Below are 24003 nucleotides of genomic sequence, written 5' to 3'. Positions count from 1 at the left end.
CCCTTCCCTCACACCGCCGCGCTCTCCTCCGCCTCCGCCACCGCCCCCCGGGCCGCCCACACACCCGCGGCAGCCATGGCCCGACCCGCCAGAGGGCGCTGGGGGGCGCGGGGCACGGCCCGGGCCTCGGCTGCCGCTGCTCTCAGGGCACCTCCGCCCCCCTCGGGGCACTCCCGCTCCCCTCGGGGCACTCCCGCTCCCCTCGGGGCACTCCCGCTCCCCTCGGGGCACTCCCGCTCCCCTCGGGGCATTCCCTCTGCCCTCGGGGCACTCCNCCCTCGGGGCACTCCCGCTCCCCTCGGGGCATTCCCTCTGCCCTCGGGGCACTCCCGCTCCCCTCGGGGCACCCCCGCTCCCCTCGGGGCACTCCCGCCGCCCTCGGGGCACTCCCGCCGCCCTCGGGCCATTCCCGCTCCCCTCGGGCCATTCCCGCTCCCCTCGGGGCACTCCCGCCGCCCTCGGGGCATTCCCTCTGCCCTCGGGGCACTCCCGCTCCCCTCGGGGCATTCCCTCTGCCCTCGGGGCACTCCCGCTCCCCTCGGGGCATTCCCGCTCCCCTCGGGGCATTCCCGCTCCCCTCGGGGCATTCCAGCCGCCCTCGGGGCACTCCCGCCGCCCTCGGGGCACTCCCGCCGCCCTCGGGGCATTCCCGCTCCCCTCGGGACATTCCCACCGCCCTCGGGGCACTCCCGCTCCCCTCAGCGCATTCCTGCTTTCCTGAGAGCACTCCCGCCACCCTCAGGGTATTCCAGCCGCCCTGAGGGCATTCCCACTGCCTTCGGTGCAATCCTGCTCCCCTCAGGGCATTCCCATTCTCCTCAGGCATTTCCAGCTCCCCTCAGAAGTGTTCCCGTTCCCCTCACAGCACTCCTACTCCAAGCAGGTAATTCCTACTCCCCTCAGGGTGATTCCCACCACCCTCAGAGGAATCCCTTCCCCTTCGAGGCATTCCCACTTCCCTCAAGTGAATCCTGCTCCCCTCATAACATTCCAGCTGCCCTCAGGGGATTGACTGCTCCCCTCAGAGGAACCTCACTCCCCTCAGGAGTGTTTCCATTTCCCTCAGGGCAATATCGCTGCCTTCAGGGGCATTCCCGCTCCCCTCAGGGTATTTCCGCTCCTCTCAGGTCAATTCTGCTGCCCTGAGGGCATTCCCTGCTCCCCTTGGGGCAATCCCGCTCCCCTGAGGCTGTTCCCTGTCCCCTTGCTGCCTGGGGTGATTCTGCTCAGGCCACTGCTCTGTGAAGTGTAGAAGGCTCTTTCCTTCTACCAGTGTTCTTAGGTCTCTGCCCTGGGGAAAAAAACCTGTAAAATAGAATATAGAGAGTAAACCTAGTGCTGTTCTGAGTGCAAGGAGCACATAGTAGCTCAGCTGGTTGAAAACCCACAAAATTTGGGGGGAAATTATTTTTTGCCCTTACATTCTGCCCATTCTTCTGGGCAATAAATGGAAGTACTGGCAATTGGGAAGGATTCTGCTGCATTTAATTTGTTGTCAAGGCAAACTGTAAAAGTTTAGAAAATGAGTGAGCCCGCTGCCAGCCCTGGTGCTGTGGGGCCATGGGGCACCTCGTGATGCTTTTTAAGAGCCAGGGAGGGGATGGCACTGGATACAAGGGAGTGCTGATTTCCCCATTGTTTCTATAAACTCTAAACAGGTCCAGGTTCCAGTGTTCACACTGAGGCAGCTCCCTGTAACTCTCATGCTTCAAACCAGTGGGGTTTAAAAGTTCTCAAGCTGTGTTAGCACTACATCCAAGGTAGGAATTCCTCCCAAAGGAAGGGACCAACCCCCCAAAATTCACCCCATCATATTTTCTGGGTTATAATTGCCTTCTCTGATTCATCACACAGCCTTGGAAATGCCCTTTCTGCAGATGAGAACATCCTGAGGTAATAAAGAGGATGATGTTTCAGCCAATAAAGAAAAAAAATGAACTTTAAACCATCATGTAGAGGAGGATCTAAGAAGGAAACCTTTGTACATTAAGAGTATGTGTGGAACTAGCACAGACCTGTCTGCATTTGATCATTTGGGAATGTCCCAAAGTTGCTGATACAGACCTAAATGGAGAGAGAAGGAAGTGCTTTCTATGCCCTGAAAACACCTTCTCTGCTTCAGCAGGGCTGGGGATTTATGTTATTCAAGAATATTCAGGAAATGTTGGTACAGAGAGAAGAGATCATCTTTTATTTGGGGACTGGAACTAGATGATGTTTAAGGTCCTTTCCAACATAAACCATTCTATGATTTTATTTCAGTTTATCCATTTTGTGCTAAATTTCCCATGTAATCTTTCTGGGTTTGTCTGTAATTCTGTCTGTTCCCTGGTTTTGTCTGTGGAAGTGTCCCAAGGAGGGGCTGTGAGCTGTGCTTGTCAGTGAGTGAGGGAGACTAGGAAATGCACCACCAAAAATGCAACAAGGCCCTTTCTCCTTTTCATTTAGACCATTTTTGGAAATCCACTGAAACTGAGTCACACCAGCAATCCATCTTTGCTCCGCAAGATCCATGTTACCACTGGACCTGAAGTGTCAGGTATTGACTGAGAACTGTGATCCACTTGTGCAAACCCATCGATTTTGCTTAGACTAAATGAAATGTTTGATAGTATTTCTTCTGAAGTACCAAGGCTGAGGAGAATGGATAACATCTATTAAACATTCTGAATGAAAAATATTTTAGGCATAAAGCTGGAAGTGCATTGCCAGCTCAGAAACGAGCACGAGAGCCTGGTGCAGAGACATCAGGCTGTGTCTGCACTGGCAGCCAACCTCACACCACAGCCTGGATTCACTAAGCCAGAACTCATTGATATTGAATAGTCTTGTGTGTAAACAGGCATAGCTTAAGCTGAGCTCCGTGGAGCTGGAGGTCTCCTGAGGGGAGAGGTTTAAACCTTAGCACAGAAGCACTCTTCTCCATGCAGCCTGCAGCTCCTCGGTGAGGACAGGAAATGCGTGGGTGAACTTGGGGCATCAGAGACAAACCCCGGGGGAATTCCTTTAATATTAGGAATTCTGTCTAGTTAGCACTCGCTGGAGATTTTTATCCTGTGTGCTGACCTGTTTTTCTGAATGGACAGTGTGTCCATCCATAATTAAGATATGGTGAAAGTTTATTGTATAAGTATGCTGGAATTTTGGTTTGGTTTTGCAATAAAGGAATGGCATTGAGTCATGGTTACTAAATGGATTCATGGAGGACACTGTTCTCCTGCAGAGCAAACACAAATGTAAGGAACTGAAATTAATTTCTGTTTTAGTCCAGGCAAAAGCAGCCACATTGTAAATAAGGCTGTGGCTTGATGACACAAAGCCTTTGCTCTGTTACTGGTTCCTACTTACTCCTTGTTCCTTCCTTGTTACACAGCCCTCAGCTGTGTGTGGTGCACTGGGAACCACATCGGGACACTGAAAAATGAACCAGGTGAGAATCTTTATAAAGATATTTTATGTAAAATACATAAACACCTTTAAAATAGGTGCATGTATTTTTAAAGCCAGATAGATCAGTTCCCCAGTCTGGTTTCTAATTCAGAGGTGGAATGGATGGATGAGATTCTTCCCTGCTGGTACAGAAGGAACAGTCACAAGAGCAAAGTGGTTAAATATGAGCCTGATCCTGGTGAAAAAGGATCCCAAACCAGAGCTGAATATTCAGTGTGAAAAGCATAAAACGGATTTCTCCACTGGATTGTTGTGCTAGCAGTTACTGTGTTGTGTAAATCTGCATGGCACTTTCAGATATAAATATTTTGCTTGGAAAACATCTCAACATTTGGGGGAGAAACAGTTTCTGGGGTAACTCTCAAATGGTAGCTTTGATTAACCTTATGCTGGTGAGAATCTCTGTCAGCTGTGTCTTCTCTCACAAAGCCCCCACTCTTATGGTCTTCACCCTATCGATTTTGAAACAACAAAATTCTTCTGCAGAACTCTAGGAGTTTTTATTTACTTGCAGTTCTGATTAATTACTTGTGTAGCCTTTGCTAACTGAAAAGACTCTGTGACAAAGTACAGCAATCTCAGTTCGAGCTTTTATCAGCTCTAACTGCTGATAATTTCCTGCATGTGATTTGTACAGTAACCACTGTGTGAGGAAAGATTATGGGCCACAGACCTGTGCAATGCATGTGCCAGGATTAAAATGCTTTCTGACAAACAGAATCAAAAGTATCAAATAAATACGTGTGGCTGTTTATAGAATATTAAAAATAATTTTTATTTCACATGAAGATTTAGAAAGCTTTTTTTTTTTTTTGTAAAATAGGAAAAAGGAACATAAAATTCAATAAGCAAACAACAGAAAAAATAACAGCAGGGAAATTGAATGAGAAAGCAAAATCACATCACACAAAGGTTTATAGATTAGTTTAATCCCATTGATGTTGCATAAAACTCGGTAACTGTGTGTGTTGCTGTCGTCCTCTTGTGGGAAGGTGCAAGGAATATATGACTGCACAGTACTAATTGGGGACTCAACTTTGATGTTTCATCACAAACAAACCTAAATTCCCAACCCACACACAAGAATGTAAACACAATTAGAAAACAAATCCCACAAACAAGGAGAGAGAGTCATCCCAGGAATTTATGATTAAATGGCCTGGAATCTCCCTTTTGTGGAAACCAGAGCAATAGAAGCACACGTGCATGAAGACACAGGGGATTCTGGTAAATCCAAGGCCCAAAGCACATTGTTTGCATCCATTCTGCCAGATTCTACAGCACTTTTGTTGCTTTGGCATTATTTTGTTATGTTTGCTGCAAATTATTGCTACCTGTGCACTACATACTGTAGGAAGCAGTCAGAGTCCCAGGATTTGGAATTTGTCTGTGGGAGCAACCAGAATATTAAGAAATATAGTATAAGAATCTTGCATGTGTTAGTAATGATTTAGGACTGTTTTACATTATCTTTCCTTGTGGTGTTTTATTAACAGTAGTCAGTTATTAATGATGTTGGAGTACTTTATTTGATGGATCTGTAGAATGTTTTCATTACATGTAAACAGATTGATTCCCTGCTTCCAGAAAAGTGCCTGTTGGCAGAAAGAGGGCAACTGGTTTTTCTTAGGAGGAGAATAACCCATCTGACTTTTTAGTGGAGCAGATATGACAATATAAGAGGGGGAAAAAAGGTACATGAAGCAAATCACTTTCCTGGTTTGCTGTCGTGATCATAGTGATGGCTTTTCCTAATTTTTAAATTACACTGTTAAAATGTTGCAGCTGCTTTGTAACCAACTCAGATTTCTTTGTATCATAATGCTTCTGTTGTAGGATTTTAAATGAGAAGGCAGGAATATATCACCTCCCAAGAAAGATACTGTAGCAATAGATAAAATAATATTCCATTGGGTCAACTTCGGGTCCCACTGAATTTTCTGTTATTTTACAGCACTGGACTTGATCTTTGGTGATGCTCAGCCCAAATGCCTTCACTGCCCTCCCTTATTGACTTCTTGAAGAAAAGAGGTAAGGTACCACCAAGATTCTAGCAATTATTTCTATAAAGCAAGTGTGATGTTCAATTTACTTTATAGCCTTTAATTGCAACACTGTTCTCTTAGTTGAAACTGATAACAGATACTAAGTAGATTTGATCCAATTCAGCAATATTATCAGTATAGTTCTGTGCCTGGGAGGTACTGCTGCTCTCTAATACAGACTATGAAGCAAATAATGTGTCTCTGAAGGGTTTAGAATTTGACCTCCAGCCACCTTTGTTCTGTTAACTGTTTAAAAACAAACCTGACTCTCGCAGTCTGTGTTTATGAGCAGACGCTCCTTGGGCAGGGGGGCCAGAGGAAAGGGCTGTGTATGTCAAGGGGTATTATCCTGTCCCCGACAGGAAACACTTCCCCTTGAAGTCCCAAGGGGACTGTGCAGCCTGCTGCAGTCTTCCTGGAGGAGCAGGAGGCACGGGAAGTCTGCAGCAGCAAACTCCCTGTCACAAGGTTTGGGAGCAGCAGCGAGGAGTGCGGGACACAGAGCAGAGTGAGCTATTTCTGGAGCATGTTCGGGTCTTGTTCACTCATTATTTCAATATAATAGATGAAGCACCTTTATTCTACAACATAAGTGTAAAATACTCAGTAGAGGTGAGCTTGGGGGTTTTAATCACCTTTCACTTGGAATCGTTGCTAGAGGATAATCTTTGGACAGTCATAGGGCCAGTTTTCTTCCAGCCTCCTTGGGAATGCAAGAGCTGCTTGCATTCTGCATGGCCACATAGTGTTCTTTGCTGGGACGGCATCTGCATTTGGAAAACTAAAGCAGAGAGCCCCTTGGTTCACACCACTACAACTTCTTTCAGGTCCTTTTCGAGAGCAGGATCTTCCAAAGTGTCTCTTTTTGGTGATATTTCATCCAGTCACACACCTGGATCCAAGAAATGACTGCAGCAGTCCTATAGCCATCACTGAGGGGACAGTGCTTTTTGACAGCTCTGCAAAGAATGTCAAAGGATAAAAATGAAGATCCCAAAACTCATAAAAACTGACAGGTTCCTTTCATCAATTCTCCATCAAGAGCTTGCTGCAAGCCCTTCAGAACAGCAGGTGCCAAAGCAATTGAAATTGCGCGTAGAAAATATCTCCATAGGGATCTCTGCTTTGTTACCTGATTTTCACCCACTTCTGGAATGGAAGAGAGACTCATGTCCATTAATTTAATAGTATTTAACACCATCCTACAAGAGAGTGAAGAAACATCTCAACATTAAGACATTAGAGAGGCAAAATGTACTAAGACACCTTGACGTTTCTTTTCTCATCAGAATTTTTGGTTACTAAAATTGCCCTAGAACACATCTGGTATTTACAAATCAATTTTTAATAACAGTAATATGCATCCCAAAGGAATGAAAAGAAGAATGTGGGATGGCTGCAAGTCTCATCAAGCTCTAACGTAGCGCTGGAGCCATACTAGTTAAACACACTTTTCTTCAAAACTCTGTTCAGGCAAAGTGACATATTTCTAGTGAGACTGTTCAGTCTCCACCAAGAAAACAACATGTCCTGAGGAAAAACAAGATCCATCTGAAGTAATTGCTGTGTGCTGCAGCTGGAGCTCTGTTTCCAAAAAATAGCTAAATATAAACATTCCTGAGTGAATGAGTGGGAAGCCAAGACTGCCCTGCAGCACAGACACCCACTGAATAGGATCACCTATGAACAAGTTAATCCACAGGAATTCATTCTGCCCCAGCACTGAGAAGGAGATCAGGAAAAGAAGCAATACAGCTGCTTAAAGTACAACTATATAATTAATAGGACTTCTCTGGAAATGCCTTTTTGGCATCTGGTACGAGTTATTTCCCACATTCCTCAACCAAGCTACTCCATACCCCAATGCAGAGGTTACATTTGTTTAGCTGTCAGTCAGGAACTCTGCACACATCCCCAGGGACCTGCAGCTCTGGCTGTTTTCTTCTGCTTGTTGCAGTACCACTGGAGGTGATGTGAGAAGGAGACACACAGCTTCATGATTGTGTCCCAGATTCCCGCCTGGAAAGGACACCACAACTCCAGGACTTCCAATGATCTTTGTACTTGTACATCACTTCTGTTTTTTTAGGTGCACTCTAGAATAGAAATCTAAAGTGTCACAGCAATAATACAGCTGTGAAAAAAAGAATAAACCTTTCCTAGGAATACTTTATTTTTAAAAATAATTCTGCCACCACTTGGAACTGGGTTTTGGCAGACCCAGGTGTTAAGAGTTCCATGCTTCTGCAACATGTACTTTAGGCTCTTTCCTTGAGAAATTCTGCAGAGTTGCCTCCTTAAATTCTGGACCAGATGCTTCACATTTTCTGAGAGCTTTCATGGATGTATTACATGAGTTTCTTGACCATAATTATGGATCTTGGCAGTAATGACAGTCCTCTGTGCTTCCCCATTAAGGTGAATTCAGATGCAGGGAATGGTGGTAAGTTCAGTAAAAAAACCCCAAAGGTACCGGCATTTGACACAGGATATTCCAACACTAATTCTCTTCCAGATAGTTCTCTCCCAGAACACTCAAGTCATCAGGAAACCGTTTTGTGCTTTTCTACACAAGGCTATTGATGGTGTTTTATGGGCTCATCCTGTCAAACAATGTGAGAGCCCTGAGAGACTGTTCCGAGCAGTTGTAGAGCCTGCCTTGAATTTAAACTATGCTTAGGGAGAACGACCTTGTTAAATACATTCTGGAGGGGAGTTAATGTAAGAAAACACACCTTTTCCATACAATGTTAGCAAAATGCTGCTAAGCCAGGTGAGTTTAGACTATGAATAATTTATCTGGCTCAAGTTAAGACTCTGCAGGCTGAAAATAATAAGAGAGTTTTGGGTAAGAAGTGTCTCCCTCCAGCCCAGTCATTCCTACTTGTATGAGCTTCAAAATACTGAGAGAAGAAAAATATAGTTACTAGAAAAATGGGGAAATTTGATTTAGATATGAAACAGTTTCTTTCAGAAATAGAATATCTCTGTGACTGCAGTTTAGATATTTAAGATCCACCTTTGCCTGAAGAGCCTTCATCTGTGTTTCAACCACCAAGTTTCTATGATGGACCTCACTGAGTATGTCATCTGATATATCCTGGTGTGTCTTCTGACAGAAAGGGAGCTAATATGAAACCTATTCAACTATCAAGACCAGAAATCTCACTTCTAGTATTATCCTTTTTACATTTTTTTGAAGATCCAACGGTCAAAGTAATGATCCTTATACACTGAAAACAAATAATAAAAATAACAAACAAAAAACCCCACCAAAAAACAGCCAACCGAACAAAAAAGCCAAACCCACAAATTCTACATCCCTGCTTGAGTGAGGGATGTCCAAACTATTGATCTGCATCCCAGGGCTTAGCTAGTTAAGGAGAATTTTGTGAACTGTGAGACAGAAATACATCCCAAAAAACGAATCACCAAAACAGTATTTCCATCTGGCTGCTCCATCTCCTGGATCCAGCAATTCTCCCCTGTGGCTGACAATGCTTTTCTTTGGGTTTTGCAGCTCACAGGACACCTTTTGATTTCTGGTCTAACTCCATTCCACATTTTCCATGGAAGTTCCCCTCTGCTGCTGAGTCCAGTAACAAATTTGCCTTCTTTACACATAACACCTGCTCCTTCTTAGTTTTACCTACGCATCAAAAAGCAGTTTGCAGATATTAATGTGCAGATTTGCCTCCTGGCAGACTCACAGTTTACAACTCATGTTGCTGACTTAGAAACTGAGGCAGGGAATTCAGTCACTACAGCCCAACAACGAACGTGTTCAGTAGAACTCAGGGAGCTGCTTTTATTCTTATTTACATCAGCTGCTCTATGTCTCTATTCTTTTGTTAATTGTGGAAATTTATTCAGCACTCTCTTGCTTTCTACAAAAGGGAAGGCTTCCTGAGTGCATTAATTTGCTGCCTGGGAGAGGAAGGCTGGTGTGTGGAATTTTTTGAGGAGTTTGCCAGATAAGGCCCCAAATCCAAGCCAGACTTGCTATATTTATCTCTGATACAACTCTCAGTTGCAGCAGTGATGTTACAGAAGCAGTTAATTTGGTGCTTAGGGTACAAAGCAAGGTAAAGGCAACTTGATACTCGGTAATTTTGTATTATGATACATTGGTCAGGAAATTTCACTTTTAAAAGGCTATTTTGTAAGTATATCACAAGAAAACTCTTTTCCTTGGTGTCAAGATGTTGCTTCCATGTCTCTTGGCACAGAGCAGTGTGTACTTGTCATGTTGCAATCTAGAGCAAAGCTTGGGTCAGGTCAGATAGCAATAAAATAAAAATCAGGGCCCAGCTGTATTAATTATGGTTACCTGTCTGTGCACAAACAAAAATGCTGATCCCAACACACACTGTGTGCTCCAGCAGTGCCTCTGCAAACAGGGGTGTTCTCTGCCTGCCCAAAACAACACCGCAAGTGTGGGCAGGGAGTTAAGGAGCAGGTAAAATACCTGTCCTTGTTTGACACCAAACTCAGGGGGAAAAGAGTTCTCAAGCCCTTGCCCTGTGTGGTCGGACTACAACAAATTAAGATGAGGTTACTCTGAACATCACAGCTTAAGTCCGACTGAGGAATAGACCATGTGATAGTTGAGGCATGAACTGTTCTTCCTGCTCTCTGCTCTCAAGCCGCTTTTATTTAAAAACAAAACAAAACAAAACAAAAACTCCTCAATGTCTAATTTTCCTTTTCTCTGAGGAATGGCTGGTTTTTTTGGGCCTTTTCCTGGCTACTCAGCATGTGCCCCTGTGGTGGAGAATAAGCCCTGCTCAAACCCCAGGTTTTGCAGTGGTTTCACTGCTTCAGCAAAGATATTTGTGGGTTTTTTTCCATATCAATTAATGCCTACAAGCATAGCAGGTAAAGTGCTTATATCCTGCTGTTCGTGTTCCAATCCTGCACTGCTGTGAGCACACACACACTGATAATATCACTTACTCTTGGACTTGTATTCCCTCACCTGTAACATTTTAGTTACAGAAACATAAAAAATCCATGACAGTTCCATCAATCAGCTGGTTTGGAACAGTTGTGATCTTCTTGTCCTGGCAGACCAAAGGTTAAAGAGCAACTTTTTGGAAACAGGTTATAAATCATTGTCTTTGGCAGCATTTTCAGTTGGATTGATGTTCCTTTTTTTGCTCCATCACTCAGGGCTGCTCCTAAGGAAGCTCTTTAGTGACAGGGTGAGCAGCTCCAGGCACCCCTTCATTCCTTGTTTATTCCTGAAGGTCCCCTGCTGCCCCCAGTGCTGTCCCCAGCCCAGTGGCACTGGGATAGTAAAGTAGGAGTACCCTCTGCTGGCATGTTTTGTTCTGGGCTCCATCCCACAGCTCTCCAGTCTGCCTCTATTAACGCGGAGTTCATTACCCACTTATTTCCATAGACCCATTTGAGAAATTTATTCCAGCAAAAAAATGTTATTCTTAAGTTATTTATGATGAAAAGCTATTTTATTCCTTCATTTCTCTTCGCATTATATATAAATATATATATATATATATAAAGTATTTTATTGCATGAGTTCAAATATTTGGTGACATCTTACTACATTATGAAAGAAGCCATTCACAATAACATCAGGGTTCAGACCCAGAACACTGTTAGGGGTAGATTTCCCTTCAGAGGCATTTTTATACTTTAATAAGTTTTCCTATCCTACCTAAATTTTGTATTTTTCATCATAGTGTAACACGCATAAGTTACTGTAAGTAATGTCTTTCCCTGCTTGGTGTTTAGGTCCTTGACTTAAATATTTTCTTCAGGAATATTTTGTCCAATCTTGGACAAGACATTCTATAATTCATTTTTAAATAGTGATACTCTTGATCCCATGCATGTTACATGGAATGCTGATATTTCCAGGGATCACAGATCAACAGGAAGAGTCTTGAGGAAGAATCTGACAATAGAAATCTAAGGGGGATAAGTTTTGTCTTCTTTTCTACCAAGAAAGTAAATAAGAAAGAAAAATTTTTCTTCTGGAGAAACAACTGGGAGGAAAAGATTACCTTGGGCTAGAGGTAATATTTGGCTGCTGGATCCAGATCCTGTTCTGCCACTCTTAGGTGGAATTCTGAGAGCAGACTCTGGGATCTGGGCCCTTTGGGGAGTCTTGAATCCAATGGACATTTAGCACAGCTGGGAGAAAGGAGGAACTGCAGATGGAGATTAGAAATGCCCTTTGGGAAAGGAAGGAGGAGACAGATTGTGCCGACTGTGGTTTGCCCATGGCTGTTCTGACCATTCTCCCTCATTAAGGGTTCAGAACATCTTGAGGAAAGAACAGCCCAAGTTCCCTCTGGCCCCCAGGTGTCCTGCTGTGTTTAACTTGCCTGCTGTCCACACATCTCTGGCACAGAGGAACCAACTGCCTTCTCTGGGACCTCTCACAGAGGTTTTTAGGCTGCTTTATAACTGAGCAGCTGTTGGACATTCATGGAAACCCACATAAAACCATGGCAGTTGCTCTTAAAGCTTCTTTAATCACCAGTGTCTAAAGCAAAACCTGGTACCTCTGGTTTCCATAAAACATCAGACCCATCTAGAACAATAAAGCTCTCACTGAGCAAGCAACACAGAAGAGATGAGGAAATAACATATTAGGCTGTACACAAAACAGTAAATGAATGTATTTATCTTATGTGTTTATCTCAAATAGTTTCAGGAGGTCTGAAACAAAAGCCAGGCAATGCTTGAGAGGTGTCAGACCTTTGGGACTCATTTCGCAGCTCCACCACGGCACCCATCGATTGGGTAACAGCTGGGCTGCAGAGAAAAACAGCACAGCTCCGTTTCCTCTCCTGTCCTTGACACCCGGGGGATCTCTGATGACTTGGCAGGGCCCTGCTTGAATGTGTCACCTCGTGAGACAGCAGTTCTTGGGGACAGTACCTTCCAGAGGCACTTGCACGAAAGAGGAATTCAGTTCTGAACGTCCGTGTTTCTCCTGATTAGTGTTGGCTGTGAACGCTAAGCCACAGCTTTCCAGTTTACACTGCAGCCCCAAACCCCCAATTCTGACAAAAACAACCATTTCAAAATGCTTTGACGTCTGCTTTTCCGCAGAAATGAGAGCTGCTTTCTGTTCCTGATAGCTCTGTCAATCTGCGACAGGTAGCTGTGAAATACCTGGCGCTTTACAAGTCGGACACAGTTGTAAGTTTGCAAGTCTGAAGCCGTGTGATCACTGCAGGTAGAGAAGTCTGTTAAACTAATAGACTTGAATTTCATTTCTGGGAGGGAGGTTGTACAGTTTGGGTTGCTTTGCCTTGCTGCTCTGATTCCTATGTAGAGCCAGACATAAGTATAGCTCACCTCAGCCTCTTTCTTATTTCTTGGATTAAAAATCTTAGTGAAGTTGCAGATTTTTGACTTGAGATCATCGGGTCTTCAGATCTGAATGATTTGTTTCCAAGAGGCTTTATCTGTCTTTAACGGTGCTTTGTAAACGGAGTGGTCGGATCCAGCTGAGATCAAAAGGTTCCAGTCAGATTAAGGGAGGGGGGTAAATAGCTCTGCCGAGACCCCTCTCAGAACTGACACAGAGCAGTGGCATTAGCAAAGCAGACATCGGACTTCTCCTCTCCAACCATAACTACTGTCCCTTTCACACTCCAACAGGAGCCTTGTACCGTGTTACGATCCCGCTTGTACGTGTTAGTATCCCGCTGTCATTTATGCTGGATAATTGCAAACTGCATGGAGAATGTACATCTGAAGCACAGCAAATAGAAATGGGAAATATCCGTTAAGGTATTGGTCCAATAACGCGTTTGTTAGGGGGTCGTCAGAAGAGGGTAGGAAAAAAAATTGGTGCTTCTTGGCTTGACACTTCCTAAAACCTTCTTTCATTTCCATCTTCCTCCTCATCCTCCCCAAAACAACCCTCACATCAAAGTGCTTGGACTGCAAAAATTTGCAATCTTGAAATACAATTCCACAATTGTTGCATCTCCATCCCCAAAAGTCTCACCGGAGTCACCTAAGCTGTTTCCTAAGGATCTGCAGTCCCCCTTAAAGCAAATGAACGGTGCAGATGTTCAGCAAATTTAGGGATTTGGGACAACCTGCACTTTCCCGTTCCACAATGCAGTGTCAACAGCACAGCCAATATTTATAATTCATTCTCAGCTATCAAAGGACAGGCACAATATTTGCCCAACTTTTTTGGATGACTGGCAATCTTTGGATGCTCTGTATTAAATTAGCTTTAAATAGCTTATTTTGCTGGGGATGTGGTGATTGAAATCCGTGTACCTGCTGGCACAGCGTCCAGGGGACTCACATGATCGGTCCTGCATTCCCAGGTTATCCACGGAGGCTGCAGCCGGGAGACAGCGCGTGTGTGTCTGGGAGAGGGTGGGGTGGAATATTCATGCCATTGGAAACACTCACGTTGTTACTTAACAACTCCATTAACCTCGTGTCACAAGTCATGACCTTGTGCTGACCCTGGCGGGCAAAGCAGCGCAGCTCTGAAGTACAAAACATGAAAGTGCGAGAAAGAAGGAGCAGAGGAGGAGCAAAGCTCAGCTCTCCGTGGAAGGGACTTGCCAAGCCGCTCAAAGCGCCGAACAAAGGCTGTGCACGGGCCGTCCCGCCCAGGCGCTCACTGCCAGGGATTGCCAGCGGAGTCTTCCGCAGAGCTCCGGACTGACACGGCCTGTCAGCCGGGAGAGTCCCTGTCACAGACAGAGCAGAGGGGAGAGCCCCAGAGCACACGGACCGGAGCCTTTAGATCTCCCGCTCCTGTCCCTCTGCTCTGCAGCACAGCCCTGGAGGCACAAGTGCTGCGTTCAGAGCTGCGCCTGGAACATCATTTCACCTCGATTTCAAAAACTGGGGGAAGGAGAAAACTTCACTAACCAAAGATGCTTTTCCCGTAGCTTTTTGTCCCAGGAGTCTTTTTGGTATCAGTGGTGGGACGGTCACAAGCCCAACCAATGTCAGCCCCAGGAAATGGGCAAAGTGACCCCAGTTTTAAGTGAGAAGGAAGAAGGTGGGATCTGATTGGCTAGGGTAGAAGGGCAACAGGAATTTGTTTGGCAGAGTAAGAACTGTTGCAAAAGTTCTGTGGGACCTGTAAAAAGGTACTTTGAAGGCAGGCTGGGAGTGTCGGTGAGAGCTGTGGAGAGGTGATGAGAAATTCCTCTCGGTGAAGAGCTCTGGGGGGAAACATCAACTCACAGAAGCTCAGGCAAAGTGCTTTTTTCTTCCTCTTATTTTCCATCAGAGTAGCAACACAAGTGGTGACACCTGAGGATGGACAAGGGTGGTTCAGTGAGCATGTGAGGAATTAGTCACATGTTGTGCTGAGCACATATTTTGGTCAGAGCAGCTCAGCGCTTGAGGAACTCTGACCTGTGTGACCGAGGGCTTGGTTACTGTTTGCCCTCTCCAGAAAACACCAGGACAGGATGTTTCTGAGGAATTTCCATAAAGAGCCTTTCTAAAATCACTTACTTCAAAAAGAGGCCCTTGGTGCAAGCAGAGATTGGCTTCTGTTCTGAAGTTTGAGGTTTATGAAAATTGGTTTTCTCTTTGATTTTCCAGGAGTAAATAATTACAGGTTTGACATCCGCAAGCTTTTAGGTATGATGAGTCACACCTCCAGCTATGAGATGGTTCATAAAATTCTCACTAGCATCAAAATAATAAACGCTGGGTTATTTTTGCTTTCTTCCTGGATTTGTACCCTTTAGGGTTCCAGGGTTTGGGTTTTCTCCTTTGGCTGTCTAAAGTGAGCTCCTTATTGCGAAGCCTGTGCACAGCAAATTCCAGGAATGAGGCCATCCAGAGGAGCTGGACAACTCTCAAGAATTGCAACAAAATCCCGACAACGAGCAAAGGAGGTCTGGCATGAAATCCTACCCGGTGCCCGTGTGCCAGCGCAGGAGGTGCCCCAATGTATGGAGTGCTGTGTTCTCAGCAGGGCTGTATCTCCTGTTTGATCTCCAGGAGCACCAGAGAGCCCTTCCCGGCTGACAAGAGCCAGGCCAGGCCAGCTGTGCCACGGACCCTCCCACTTCCCGCTGCCGATCCTGCTCGAGGCTCAGGGCTGCTGGCCCAGCTCTCCCTGTTTACATGTTTCCAAATTCAAGGAGGAAAAGCGAATATCAAACAGGCCTGGCCCTTTTGAAGTGGCTAAAGGATGCTATCGGGTCCAGGGGTGTGCTGTGCCTTTGAGGCTTGTTTGTCTTTGCCTGGTCCCTCTGTGCAGGCCTTTAAGGAGCCATTCCACCCTTCAAAGCCATCCCAATCCCAACAGAGCAGCCCTGGCACCAAAGCCAGGGCTGGGTGTCCTGTGTCGAAACACTTTGCTGGGAGGTTTTCAGACGTGGAAGTTTCTTTATTCTTTTGCAATAAATAATTGGACTGAAATTAGTTACTGTCCAACAGGAAGAAAATAAGGGATTTGGTTTGGTTTTTAAGGAGGAGGTTTTGTCCCTCAGCACTGAGCTTCCTTTTTAATGTCATCTGGAACGGTTTGGAGCCCTTTTCTCATACTCACACACGCGTAAGTGATGGTCTTACAATGCACCCTACTCCTTTTCTCAGCTTTAGCTCTTTAACCAGGAGCTCGCTGTGGCTTTTGGCTGGATCCTCGAATCATTGTGTGCTCCCGCTCTCTCCTGGTCAGAGGCTGGAATTGCTACTTGAGCACATAAGTCGTGTTGGAAGGAGAAACTCAAAGCACTTGGGATTTCTTGTGGCTTATTTTAGGACTGTCACACTTTGCCAAATCTTTTATAAGATTATAAAAAATATTTTATAAGGGGAAGAAGTGCTTTTGCTAATTAGAAAGCAGTGAGGAAAATAAAACTTTGAAACTCCAAATTCTTAAAGTAAGTGACAGTTTTGAATATCAATATTAGAAAAACAACAATGAAAAAAATTAAAATTCATTACTAAGAGCTTTTTTAAATCCAGGATCCGATTCTTTTTATAGGTTTGAGCCTTCTTATAGGTTTTCCAAGAACTAGAATAAAAGCAGCTCAGACATAGAATCACAGAATAATTTAGGTTGGAAAAGGCCCTCTAAATCATTGAGTCCAGCACTACCAAGGCCACCACTAACCCATGTCCCCAGGTGCCACATCTACATGTCTTTTAAATCCCTCCAGAGATGGGGACTTCTCTGGGAGCCTCTTCTCCTGCATCTGACACAAAGAGTCTGAAAATCAAAACAAGCAACAATGTCTCTTGAGAGGAGAAAAAAAACCAAAACAAAGTTTTTAAGTTTCATTTTCATCTTTTGTTTATTGCTATAAAAATACAAAAAGTATCAATTCTGTTTCTGTGAATAATTTTAGATATTTTTATTTTCTAGGCAGCTCCTTAACAACTATTTTTGTTTGTAGGTCAATTAGTTGTGCCCTGAATGGAAAGTAGCAGGAATTTTGCACTTTTATAGCGTTGTAGTCAGTGAGTCCAGGTTACCATGAGAGGCAGCAGGGTTGAAGTTTTAGAAAGAGATGGATTGTTTAGTACCTGGGCTTTACTCTTACTGTGAGCAGCCTTTTGGCTCCTACAAGATCTTCTTTGATTGCCAGATGCCCTGGAGACCCCTGAAAAGTTCAGGGTACAGCAACAGGGGGAAAACTTCTTTTGTCCTCTGCTAAAATCATTTCCACATCCCTTTTCTTGCCTAGTAAGGGTTTCCTCTGTTGTTAAAAATCTCTGTTGGTACCACTGGGATGATTTTCATGTAGGAACAACCTCACAAAGGTTTGGGCACCTGGTGATTGCACAGAGTGTCTCTAACAGACAAGATTCAGACATCAAAATGGTCAGCAATGTGAACGAGGTGGTTATGTTCTGGTATGGTTTGTTCTTACACTTTGCTGTGTGATGTTTAGGAAGAGAGGTTGGAAGCAGCCAGAGATGTTCTGGCCAATCTTCCCCAGATGATACAGAGTATATTGAATCCTGCAAAAAAACATCTCCCCCACATTGTGAGATTTCGTACTTGATTAGTTATAAAGAATGGGCAGAGATTAGACACTAATCTTTGATTGGATGCCTTTTAAGGGGGCAAAAATGTTGTGTGATTTTTTTTTCCCTTGAAAGTATTGTCTTATACCAAAATATTCTCCTTCCTTATCTACTGTAATTTGTTTTAAAATTGTTATCCTGGTCTTAGGGACATGGTGATAATTTCCATGACAACACAGAAAGATTCCAGAAACAGAGATTTCTGACTAAATATATGAAGGTTGCTGAAAAGCACAACTGCAAGAATTCTGCCTACTCACTGGGAATAACAGACAGAAGAGTTAAGGTATGTGATCTCATCTTTGGAAACCAAAATGTTCTTTACATTGTGTTGATTTACTTCATGTGGGATGTTTTTAAAATTGGGTGAACAAGCATTTCTCCGAACTATAGCAATTTGCCCTTGATGTGCTGATGCCCAAAGCCTTGCTGGGTGTCAGGTCTTAAACTGTCCTGATTCCACATGTAAATTCACAGAACAAACCCCCACAGAACCCAGGCTTTGTGACCAGGTGGCTGCAAAGAACTGAAACCCTTCTAACCCCCCATTTGAGCCAAGTGTAAAGCTGTGCTTGGATCCCACCTGCAGTTTAAACCTCACATTTGGGAACGTCTCAAAGCAGAGTCATGCCCCTGAGCTGCCACTGCCCGTGCTGGCTGAGGTACCTCTGCTGGAGCACCCAGCTCTCTTAGTGTCACATGGGTTTTCCCCTGCATTTATAGGGGCTTTCTGGAATTCCAGCCACCACTCCCTGTGACAGGAACACCTCCACTGTGCTCCAGGTGTTCTGGGACAGGATCCTTCAGCAGGTACCAGTTTACAAAGACAATAAGTCCCTGTGCCTTTCCCAGGGGTAGCACCAGGGCCAATGACATGCAGCTCCACGCTGGGGAAGGAGTTACTTTGGAATAGTTTATGGATTTAGAAAAGCCCTCACTGGAAGTGATGTTCATTATCACAGGGTCCTGCACCCACACCTGGCAGTGACTAACAGTTCCTAATTTATGCTAATAGCTTCCCCAGTCAGATGGGGATGGTTGGTCCTTCACACTGCCCTGCTCTTTTGTTGTGGTTCCCCTCCAGAGATCACCAAACAATGCAATTTAACCTGGGGGTTGTTCCTGGGAGAGAGCTGCCCACTCCTATCTTTCTACTGCCTCCATAAACGCTCCCTTTGCATGGCAAATAATGCAAATCAGGGCTGAATTTTTGCCTTCCCTAATTGCAAAGCTGGTTACTCCTCTGTGTAAACAAGCTGATGGTGTTTTGTTTGCTGACAGAAAAAAAAAGAATTGGGCCAGTTTATATTTGGCAATGCTTGGGGTTTTGTGGGTGGCTCATGGGCTAAGCCTGATGGAGACATTTGGTTTCTATTGAATGTTGGAAAATAACAAGATTTTGGAGAAAAAATCCTGAATCTTCTTGGTGTGAAGTGTTTGGCTGGGCTCTGATCCCCTGATTTTTCTGCTGTTACATTAATAAAACCTGAAGTAGCAAATGAAAACAGATTAATTGCATACTGTCATCCAGCAGCTTTGGTTCTGTTTTCCAAAATTTTCTGTAGCTACTCACATCTCTAAAAGACTGTAAAGTGCCACAGTGCTCTATTGGTGGAATTCCATATATCTCACCTTTCCTTCTAGAGGTAGAAATAATTCCAAAGGTGGAGGAAAAGGGACTTTTGCATTTATGTTTTTCTGTGTCAAGTCTTGCATCCTGAGGAAGTCCAGAAACTGTGTATCCTTGGATATGGCAGCATCCAGAGACACCACTCCTGTGTCTCCAGCACAGCACAAGATAATGCTCGGGTTTGGGGCTTGGGGGAAAAAACAGCTGGAAAGGGTTGGAGGCATGTGCTGCACTAGGGGAAGTCCTGGATTCTCCTGAATCAGTTCCCAGCCTTTCCTTGTTTATCCTGGTGTGTCTCAGGTTGCTCTGTTCCCTCTAATCAGACTTTCCACAGAGTTCCTTTGGAGGTGTCTGTCACATTCCAGGGAATTGTTCAGTCAGAGACACTCATTTTCCCTGCAGCCTCTGTGTGTGTGACAATGCTGGTACCACCTGTAAAGTCCTGGGATTCCCATATCCTGGTTATCCCAGACGTGCACAGGGATGGGAACTGGGCGTCCTCCCTACTTGAGTGCTTCAGGAACTGATCCAAAGAGAAACCTCTGGATGGACAACTGTTAAAGAGAACGTGACTCGGGGAAAAAGGTAATCCATCTTTTCTTACAACAGACTTGCAAATTGGATCAGCCTCCCGGATTTGCAGTGATCCAAAGGACATTGGCTTAGCCTCATGACTCCTTTTCATTCCATAATAGCCTGTGGGATTTAGTGATAAGAAACTGTCACTAAAGACTTGTCATCCTGAGCCAAAAATCTGTTCACAAGAAGTGACTCCTGCCAAAGACTTGGTTCTCTAAAGCCTCGGACTTTGGTCTCCAAGTGTTGTGGAATGTCATGGGCTCCAAATGCAGGAGGAAAACCATATTTGCAAGCAGAGTTTTCACTTGGTTCTATCAGTGGGGACACTGAGTAGTATAAATGAAGGAATTCAAGAACAGACTGTATTTAGCTCTAATTAAAGGCCAGTCTCAAAATTTGCCAGATTAAGTAAATAGTGTATTAGCTCTGTCTGTCACAGCCACGGACAGAGCAGTCCATTTGGAAGCTGAGTGATTTCCTGGAGGCACATAAAAAGTGTTTTACATGGTATTTTGCCACACAGAGTTTGGGATGAGCAAAGTGCTACTTATGCCCTGATTTAGGTGCCTGTTGCTCTTGTGCAGTTTGGGGTGGTTCTCTGCAGTGGCAGAGATTGCCCCTCGGGGGCTGCAGTTACACAGCTCCCAGAAACACTGGGCTGAGAGCAAGGGAAAACTTTGGGAGCGGTTCGAGGAAGTTACACCCCCAGCTGACTTTGCCCCTGGTGTCTCCAACCAAGAGACTCTGAAATACGGGGTGATTTGATAGAAAAAAACCCAGAAATATGATGCAGTTGTACCCCTGGCACTGCTACTGTGGCAACTCATTGGTGCAGCCTTGGCTGAGGGGTTTCGTGCCACTGAAAGAGCCCCTGGGGGCTTTGGTGCCCAGCCTTGGACCATCCACTGTTAGGGGTGTTATTTGTCCCACTTGTGTTAATCAAAGAGATAAAGGTAAGCCTTAAAATATGTGGGCTAATCTGATCATATCAAACCTATTTCAGATGAAAATCTAATTAAAAATATGTAATCTCTTCATTAAAGGAACTAACAAGGCCTTTCATTATGCCTTCACAGTAGAAGTTCAGGCTGATGCAAGAAAACCTCTAGTAACATGAAGGGAGAGTTCATCGGTCCACACAAGATATTTGTCAGGCATTTGCCACACCAAAGATTTGTCCAGACTCTCCTTATAGGATCTTTTAGACAAGATTTTTCTATCTATTGTATAAGGTTAATATATATGGTATCTCCATATTAGGGAAAAATAGGCTCTCCTCTGAGGCACAATTCATCTCACCCTGGCAGAGATGTATCCAGATGTCCAGGATAAGACAAAGTGTGCCCTTCAAGTGCTCATTTCTCCTAGTTGTAGAGAGAAGTTGGAAAACTAGCCTTCAGCCATATTTCTGTGTGCTCTGCAGACAGAGCTCCTGACACTAATTTGGGCTGTGCACCCCTCAGGAGTGCCAGCAGACAATCCAACTCTTTACCTGTTAACAAGTATAGAACATTCTCCCTGTGGTTGTCTTTAATGCAGATGAATAATTTCAACCAAGTGGTACAGCCTTAGACATAACTCAGGGAATTTTCATGACTTATGCATGGCTGTAGTGTCACCCAGGAAAAGACAGAAGAGACAATTAAAAATTCGGGACAAATCCAAGGAATTCAGTAAGAAAACCCCCAGTGGGATTCCTGAGTCTAATTGCTTTGCTGTATTTTCCCTGTAATTTATGGCACTCTGTCCAAGCATTAACCATTCTGGCAGTGTTCCAGCAGGCTGACAGGCTACATGTTAAAACCTAGCCAGCCTTCCAAAGAGATGAAGTTTCTCCCTCCCCATTCCTCCCTTCTTTTCCCTGTTGTATCTTCAAAAGGAGAAGGCCCAGTGGTAACTCCAAGCTGAGGATTGAGGCTTTTCACAGCCTGGTCACATCTCTGCTCCATGAAGTGCTCAGTCCTCCAGAGATTTGGTCAAAGTCTTCATTTTAAAGTGAGGAAACAAGGTTTTTTTTTGAGGGAAATGTATTCTCCCTGGCTCTGGAACTTGCCAGTGCCAGGTTCTAAGCCAAGACTTCTATCAAACACGGCTGGTGCCCCTTGCTGTCTGCATTAGCACTGTTCTGTGGGAATGGTGGTGCTTCATTTCCCCAGCTCAGGATGATCTCCTACATGTTACAACAGACAACTGCAGATACAGAGGGTCACCTCCAAGGCCTTCAGAGAGTAGATCATGAGGTGTGATGTGCCAAGGGCTGCAGATGGAGGGTAAGTCCTGCCCTGTTCAGCTGGAGCAGAGGAAACTGAGGGGAGACCTCAGTGCAGTTCCAACTGCCTGGGCAGGGGCAGAGGAGGGGCAGGGACTGAGCTCTGCTCTGGGGGGACCAGGGACAGCACCCAGGGAATGGCTGGAGCTGTGCCAGGGCAGGGTCAGGTTGGATCTCAGGGAAAGGTTCTTCCCCCAGAGGCTGGTTGGGCACTGCCCAGGCTCCCCAGGGCAGTGGGCACAGCCCCAAGGCTGCCAGAGCTCCAGGAGGGTTTGGCTGATCCTCTGGGGCACAGGGGGTGACTCTTGGGGATGAGCCTGTGCAGGGCTGAGGGTCGGACTTGATGATCTTTGTGGGTCCCTTCCAGCTCAGCACATTTTGGGATTCTGTGATAACAGAACCATTAGTGTGGAAATACAGGAGTGGTCCATGGAAGATCTATCCATGCACACTTCCCTGACCTGACCAAGGGCAGTGTGAGCTCCCAGTGCCCACACACACCAGGCACACACTGACAGGCTCCTACACGGATAGTTCAGTCAGATCAGGAGAGAAAAATGATAAATGAGTGGTTTAAAAATGTGGCTAAACAGAGCTCCTCTTTCTGCACCAGGATGTACAAAACCACTATGGGGAGTCTTGCTGATGGAGAGCTGGGATACACAATAAATCTCTAGAATCTGGAAGCAAGTAGGCTCACAGTTTGTAAGCAGAAACATCTTTGGTTACCAGTAGGTGTCATTACAGGTTTGTGGACACTGGGCCCAGCACTTGTGACATGGTCACAGCCATGGCCAGGCTTCTTGGAACTCCACCTGCTCCTGTGGAGAGAGACCAGCTCCTCATTCCCACACTCCTGGGAGTTCAGAGCCCTTTCTTCAGTAATTCCTGCTCAGTGTTTTTCCTTAGCTCACACGTTCTCTTCAGCACTGCAATGGGTGTGTAGGAAGTAGCTGTGTTTCTTCTGGGCACACTTTCCACAAGCCCAAAGAGGGCACCTTTAGAAGGCCTGGGTCTACAGTGGAAATGCCATTTTGCCAACGTTTCCAAGTCCACCAAGCAAATCTCAGATTTCAAAGATGTCCAGATGTATTTGACTGAGACTTGAATTAGAAAAATGACCTTTTTACTGTTGCCACATTGTTCTTTGGGTGGTTCGGTTCTCTGCCTCCATTCCCAGGAGAGTGCAGGATGTTTGTGTCAGCACCACAGAGACAAACAAGCAGCTCGTGGGGCAGGAACAAGAGCATGGAGGTTGCAGTGGGGGCACGGGGACTGTGTGTGTAACCCTACCCAAACATCCACCCCCCAAGCTCACATTTCCATGTGCAGCCTGCTCTGCCATGCGGATAGAAACCCACACTTGTATGGATCTTTGGTGGTCAGAGGTACAAACACACAGTCCGAGCTCCAGCCTCCCCTGGTGAGACAGGTTTCCTGCCCTCAGTGACTCCTCTATAGCACCTCTGTGGGTGGCTGGGGCTGTGGGAGGGCTCAGAGAAGGGCTCAGGCAGCCTGGAAGTGCCTTTGCTGGAATTCCTTTGCCCAACACATCCTCAGGTCACATTCCCTGTTCCACAGCTGCAGCCCACTGAGATCCACACTGCTTCTGGAACTCACCTTGGCCTTTCTCTTCCTCTGCTGCTTCTGACTGATTAGAGAAGAAATCCTTGTTCTCAGTCCCAAGGCACTTGTTCCTGCATCCTATTCCCATGGTCCAATTCCCCACAGGAATGCCATTCTACCTGAGGCCACTCTGATCCTCCTGGATGTTAATGGTGCCTCCCAGCTCCACAGCATCAGCAACTTTGACTCCCTGTTCTGACAGCTGGTGCCAGGGTCGTTCCCAGAAATATTTTACAAGGTTGGTTGCAGGTCTGATTCTTCAGAAATGCGATTAAATGGCCCATTCCAGCCCAATCCTGCTCGGTCCTTTATGCTACCATTTATTTTTAAAAAGAGTGTTCTATCTACAGCAAAATTCTTATACCAAGCCTTGTCTTCTGTGTTTTAAC

General features: G+C 45.3%; 1 long non-coding RNA gene across 3 annotated transcripts in view; it reads left to right on the top strand.

Annotated features, from left to right (window-relative positions):
• LOC108498666 overlaps window positions 1-24003 on the top strand; it is a 35464-nt gene that overhangs the window by 211 nt on the left and 11250 nt on the right. For 2 of the 3 annotated variants that reach the window (XR_001875256.1, XR_001875262.1), the window contains exons 2-7: window positions 1659-1760; window positions 1855-1893; window positions 2449-2539; window positions 5405-5481; window positions 17659-17796; window positions 19543-19725. This is a non-coding gene — a long non-coding RNA (uncharacterized LOC108498666). Of the gene's footprint in view, window positions 1-714; window positions 884-1658; window positions 1761-1854; window positions 1894-2448; window positions 2540-5404; window positions 5482-17658; window positions 17797-19542; window positions 19726-24003 lie in introns of those variants that run through there. The other variant, XR_001875266.1, reaches the window with a different exon arrangement.

This window comes from Lepidothrix coronata, unplaced genomic scaffold (genome assembly GCF_001604755.1).
Source record: "Lepidothrix coronata isolate B3197 unplaced genomic scaffold, Lepidothrix_coronata-1.0 Scaffold2, whole genome shotgun sequence".
In the NCBI taxonomy this organism is placed as follows: Eukaryota; Metazoa; Chordata; class Aves; order Passeriformes; family Pipridae; genus Lepidothrix; species Lepidothrix coronata.
Note: the sequence above shows the minus strand (reverse complement) of the source record. Positions and strands in the feature narration are given on the sequence as shown.